The 6,466-nt window shown below is 49.6% G+C and overlaps 1 protein-coding gene across 5 annotated transcripts in view; it reads right to left on the bottom strand.

Moving 5' to 3' along the window:
- Positions 1-1,857: 1,857 nt before the first annotated feature.
- The window catches only part of CHAMP1 (chromosome alignment maintaining phosphoprotein 1), a 36,858-nt gene continuing 32,249 nt past the window's right edge, over positions 1,858-6,466 (bottom strand). Inside the window, exons 4-5 of one of the 5 annotated variants that reach the window (XR_009691425.1) lie at positions 6,255-6,414; positions 1,858-3,990 (exon numbers count right to left, since the gene is read on the bottom strand). The gene's annotated coding sequence lies outside the window, so the exon portion shown is untranslated. Of the gene's footprint in view, positions 3,991-4,470; positions 6,415-6,466 lie in introns of those variants that run through there. The other 4 variants (XR_009691426.1, XR_009691423.1, XR_009691424.1 and 1 more) reach the window with 4 other exon arrangements.

Below are 6,466 nucleotides of genomic sequence, written 5' to 3'. Positions count from 1 at the left end.
TGGTGAATTGGAATAATTACCAGGTAGCTCACCTGAGGAGTCTCCAGGAGCCCCAGGGATGGGGAACCGCTCAGGGGTAAAGAGGGAATAGGCACAGGCTTGTATAAAATGATACTGTAAAGCACTGATTCCTAAACACAAGTCAAGTGAAGCTCACATGTGTTCTTCCCTTTTCCTCAGCTGGTCTCCCTGTTTTTCTTAGCTGGTCTCCCTCTGCACATGATTCTGGCCCATGTGCAGACACCCCCCCCCCCCAACCTGGGGTCACACATTCCCTTGGTCAGGGCACCATGGCTGTGGTCGGTAGGCCGCTAATGTGTAAACAAGCCAGGCCCATGTGGTCAAAGCTGTAGTTTGTCCTGTAGGCATGCATGGATGTGAGAGCTGGACCATAAAGAAGGCTGAGCACTGAAGAACTGATGCTCTCAAACTGTGGTGTTGGCAAAGACTCTCGAGAGTCCCTTGGACTGCAAGGATATCAAACCAATCAATCCGAAGGGAAATCAACTGTGAATATGCATTGGACGGACTGACGCTGAAGCTGAAGCTCCAATACTTTGACCACTTGATGGGAAAAGATGACTCATTGGGAAAGACCCCCATGCTGGGAAAGATTGAAGGCAGGAGGAGAAGGGGATGACAGAGGATGAGACGGTTGGATGGCATTGCCGACTCAATGGCCATGAGTTTGAGCAAACACCAGGAGATAGTGGAGTACAGAGAAGCTTGGCGTGCTGCAGTCCATGTGGTCACAAACAGTGGGACATGACTTAGAGACTGAACGACCACAACCAGGTAGCCTATCTGTGTCTCGATGAGCCCCCGGGGGAGGTGAACGTGTCAGAGGGAAAGACTAAGAGCCCTACCTCAGCACTGACCCCCGGGAGGGCCATGGAACCTCACGGTTACCCAGGGAAACCCACCTCAGCTCCAGACCCCAGACCTCTGAGCACTGACATGCAGGCACAGGCACGGAGTTTTCCAAGACAGAGGCCAGGCCAGGTCTGCACGCAGGTCTCCACGTCCTACTGCACAGAGAACCCCGCCAGGTGTAAATGTCCTCACTGTAGAAGAACACGTCTCATCTAAACATAATCAGTGTAGACAGGACTTGCAGAGGTCTGAATCCACCATGTAGACAGAACTTGGCCAGGTTCAAAGTCGCCTAGGGCTGCGCTCCCAGGAGGCACAGGTCACACCCCCGGGTCTCTCATCGTTGGACAGGGGCTCACCCGCCTGTGAGAACTGGGACCTACCTTTCTTGAAGAAGAAATCATCACTGGCTCCACACTTCACCCACATCAGGAAACGGAACAAAAGCTTTGTCACTAAACATTTCGGCAGGCAAAACAAAACTCTGAGCACGTTCTGCGGCCACGTAGTGGTCAGGGCCTGGGGAGAGCCAGGAACCTGGTGGAGCGCAGCCCAGCGTCCTGTGAGGACAGACCGGAAGTGGCCCGGCGGCAGCATTCCGGGCTCCCAGCAGGAGGCGCTGCCCGGGTCGCCCAGGCAGGACTGACCGGAAGTGGCCCGGCGGCAGCATTCCGGGCTCCCAGGAGGAGGCGCGGCCCGGGTCGCCCAGGCAGGACTGACCGGAAGTGGCCCGGCGGCAGCATTCCGGGCTCCCAGCAGGAGGCGCTGCCCGGGTCGCCCAGGCAGGCAGGACTGACCGGAAGTGGCCCGGCGGCAGCATTCCGGGCTCCCAGCCGGAGGCGCGGCCCGGGTCGCCCAGGCAGGACTGACCGGAAGTGGCCCGGCGGCAGCATTCCGGGCTCCCAGCAGGAGGCGCGGCCCGGGTCGCCCAGGCAGGACTGACCGGAAGTGGCCCGGCGGCAGCATTCCGGGCTCCCAGCCGGAGGCGCGGCCCGGGTCGCCCAGGCGGGACAGTCCTGCAGCGTCCACGGGGAGAGCCGGTCCGTCCATCCTGCTGGTCAGTTAGGGAGGGAGTGCGCTCCGGCACTGCTTCCCCGCAGGGGCTGGGGTAGGTGGGTGGGCCTGACACCTCCTAGGCTCCTGGTCAAGTGACTTCGTGCCGGGGTTGATGACCACAGGGCACCGTGCTGCATCCAAGCGGAGAACGCGGGCAGATGTGGGGCACAGACGCCATCCGAGCAGAGCGCCTGCGGGGAGCTCCCACCTGCGCCCGCCTGCCCACCTCGGGCCCCAAGCCCACCCCATGACCCATTACCACACACACACACACACACTCCCACCCAGGCCACACACACAGCACATGTCCGCCAACTGGCGCGCACACACGCACAGCGCACACACGGGGAGTAAAGTGAATACCCTAAAGTGCGCCTTTCTAAACACAAGTGAAGCTCACGTGCATTCTTCCCTTCTGAGCTTTGATGGTTTCCAAAATAAAGAAGTTTATAAAGTAGTTAATGGTGAATGACTTTTAGATCATGGGATTTTCTGAAGTTATTCCACAAATACTACAAGAGGTGAGAGATGAATGAAGATATTCCGTATGTCCCTCAACAGAAGAATGGACAAGCAGAACGTGGTCCATCCACACAATGAATGTGCTCCAGCCTGAAAGGAAGGCAGTTCGGACACAGGCTAAAGCGTGGATGGACCTTGAAGACATTATGCTCAGTGACATAAGGCAGACACGGAAGAACAAATGACGTTTGAGTCCACTCATACAAGGCCCCTAGAGCAATCGGCTCCATAGACACAGAAAGCAGGACGGTGGGTGCCAGGGGCTGAGCGAGGGGAAAGGGGACTAAGTGTCTCATGGGGACTGTCTGGGTTTTGCAAGACAGAAGTAGCGACTGAACAACACCGTGCACAAGCATGCACTGAGGCAGCATTTACAACAGCTGAGACATGGAAGTAACCAAAATGTACATGGACAGATGAGTGAATAAAGAAATCATATATGTATAGAATGGAATATGATTCAGCCATGAAAAAATAATGCCATTTGCAGGGATAATCTAGAACTAGAACAATCATAGTAAGTGAAGTACTTCAGAAGGAGAAACTGATACCAATGAGCTATTTTATAAAAGTGAAATACATGCACAGTCAGGAAACAAACATTGTTTGTTTCTGGAAGGAGAGCGGTGGGTGGAAGTGATAAATTACGAGGTGGGGATTCGTTTATCCTCACAAATACATATAGAATATAGAATCGGCACCTACTTTCGAAAGGGTGGTGTACTACATACTCTATAATAACGTGTATGTGAAAAAAACAAAGATGAATCAGAATGTGTTTGGGGATAACTGATGAAGAATCTCTCCACCAACAAACACAACACTGTCAGTCAGCTATCCTCCAAAAAAAGTATACACTAACTTTAAAAAAGAAAAACAAGGATTAATGAGCCACAGGCTTCTGGCATGTGCCAGAAGAAACCACGGACTAGGAGTCACCCTAAGGCTCTGGTTACTGTAGCAACAGGACTAGGGCATGAAGAAATCCTGTCTCCTTGTGGCCGTCTCCCACTACAGAAACTTCAAAGCTATTGCCTATGCTGCAGTGAAATATGAAAAAAGTTTTTTTTTTTTTTTTTCTCCCCTCTTTGGCCTTTTGATTCCTTCTCTACTTTAGCTGTTCCTGATCTACAGTCTGTGTTGATAACTGTTTCCTTCTTTTCAGAAGATTAACTTATTGACTGTTTTGAAACAATGCAAAAAGCAACAAGAACATGGGAAACTTATACCTTTGTGGAAATGTTTTTTGGAGGCAACAGATGGCTTTAATCCCTAAGCTGGAAGAGGAGAAAACACAGTAGATTTATGGCTCAAGAACTGTGTCTCCCCTGATAGGGAATCGAGGGGATCACACAGTTGGGGCTCATATTCAGAGGTTGGAGATAAAGAGAAAACATATAAGGGTTCTATATTCCTTCTTTTTGCATTGCTTCAAAATAGTCAACAGGCTGGTGTCAGGGAGCCCAGTAACTTAGGTCCAGCAGGCAGTCACAGGAGTTGGGGCCATTGTCCTTTGTAGATTGCACTGAAGCTTTCTTTCTATAATGCAAAAAGAGAAAACAAATTATAAGGGGAGGTTTGCAGAGAAAGTACCATAAAGTTAAGCACCAGGATGTGACTAGCATAAAATTAAAAGATAATAGATATGAAATATGGCTCATGCAGAGTTAGAGGGTGATAGGTGTGGGATATCCCTGGAGAAGGGCATGGAAACCCACTCCAGTATTCTTGCCTGGAGAACTTCATGGACAGAAGAGGCTGGTGACCTACAGTCCATGGAATCACAAAAAGTCAGACACGACTGAGTGACACACACACACACACACACACACACACACACACACACAGGTGCAGGATTAGCTTACATAACAGGTTAGTCTTCTGAAAAGAAGGAGACTTAACTATCAAGGCTGTAGCTCAGTAACAGTTAAAGTAGAGAAGGACTCAAAAGGCAAAAGAGAAAAAACTATTTCTTATTTCACTGCAACACTTAAAAAACACTTCATATTCACAAGGACTGCTGGGCTCTAAATGATACCAGCACTTAAAAAATGTCCATGGCTAACTAACCGAAAACAAAAACTGGGTAGACTGTGAAGATGAAAATTTCCAGTCAATTCCACACACACTAAAATCAAAGCCCATAAAAATATGCTGCACATCAGGAATTGTTAGAGATGTGCAAATAAAACCACAGTGAGGGAACACTGCAGCTGTTTGAAAGGCCATCCTCAGTCTACAAAGGAAAATGGTGGAGAAGACACAGAGGAAAGAGAACATTCACGGTGCTGATGAGATGTAACTGCTGAGAATCACTGTGGAGAGGAGTATGGAACTGCCTTTGTTAATGTTTAGTAAGACAAACATATTGATTCCAGCCCAGGTCACAGGGGGACTTAAAACATGTCCTGCTCGGCATTCTCTCATCTCAGCACCACCAAAGGCAGAAGGTGCCTGAACAGCGGCCTGGCCTGAAGTAACAGACAGCCTCGGTGAGGGACACATCAGTCAAGTCTCTGCCTAGTCAGGCGGTTAATGAGGCTCCCCCCTCACAGCAAAGGACTCCTTAACTCCAAATTCATTTTGCACAGAGAAGAGGAAAGAATCAGACATAAACTATAAACTAAATCAAATATCTTTATTTTTAAATATAAAAAATGAAGGATAAAAGCAGTAAAAATTACACTCCAAGTGAATAAATTACAAACCAAGTCAACTATATATTCTGACATATATAAAACAGAGGAGGAGGAGGAGGATGCTGTTGCTAAGTCGTTTCAGTCGTGTCCGACTCTGTGCGACCCCATAGACGGCAGCCCACCAGGCTCCCCTGTCCCTGGGATTCTGCACGCAAGAACACTGGAGTGGGTTGCCATTTCCTTCTCCAATGCATGAAAGTGAAAAGTGAAAGTAAAGTCGCTCAGTCGTGTCCCACTCTTAGTGACCCCATGGATTGCAGCCCACCAGGCTCCTCCTTCCATGGGATTTTCCAGGCAAGAGTACTGGAGTGGGGTGTCATTGCCTTCTCCGGAGGAGGATGGAAGCCACACAAACTACTGTGAGTGAGCGGCCCGTGACTGGTGGGTACCACCTGGGTTCTCCAGTCGACTCTGCCGCCAAACTTGGCTGCAGACGCCGGCCGGGAACCAGAGCTGCTCTGCCCATCACACCGGGAGGAGCTTTCTCTGTCGCCGGGCGCAGAGAGAACCCAAATCTGTGCCTTCAGGCGCCTCTTCTGCCAGGCTCCATGCAGAAGGCTCAACCTGAGCCGTGTTCTTCATGTTCTTCTCCTTCAGGTAAATGGTAATAAAATGAGGCGAAGGAAGTGCCTAGAAGTTGGGCACCTCCCCTTTCTGCAGCTGCTTTATTTTCTTCTCCTTCTGTAAGTGACTTTTCTGTAACAAAACAGAAAGGGCGCATTTCCACAGTTCTCACTGGGATTTGGGGTTTCAAAGGTACCCGTCTTGGGGCGACTGTTGGGCTGTTATGACTCCTGTCTGCTCTTCACCCTCGTCCTCTTGGGTGGCTTTGGGTTCTTTGCTTCCAAACAAAGGCAGGAGTCCTGGGGACAGTGAGTGGAATTTCTTTCTTATCGGGAACACCCACAACACCTAACAAGATATGGTAAGGGCAAGGCTTTGCATAAATTTAAAAAGTGTTTGTCCTGCAATACCCTCTTTGCTTCTCTCTGTTTGATTCTTTTCTCCATTTCAAAGTCAAAGCCAATAGGCACGGTGGGTGGCTTCTCTGGCAGTTTCTTAGGAAAAATGTGCCCACTGTAAAGAATTCCAGAATCCAGTTACCGTGCTTTAAATTTGTAGAGCCCTGCTTCTGCAGGATTACATTTCTTGGGTTTTCCACTTGTTTCCAACACCTCCACCACCTCTTGCTGCATTTTAATTCTCTTCTCTGACTCTTGCTTCTCACTACTTTTTAGGAACTGCTGTATATGGGAAGAAAAACCTGGAAAAGAATAGATATGCGTTTATGCGTGGCTGAATTAAGTTCCTGTACA

Source organism: Dama dama, chromosome 30 (genome assembly GCF_033118175.1).
Source record: "Dama dama isolate Ldn47 chromosome 30, ASM3311817v1, whole genome shotgun sequence".
Classification (NCBI taxonomy): Eukaryota; Metazoa; Chordata; class Mammalia; order Artiodactyla; family Cervidae; genus Dama; species Dama dama.
The sequence above is the reverse complement of the archived record's forward strand: the minus strand, read 5'-3'. Positions and strand labels throughout refer to the sequence as shown.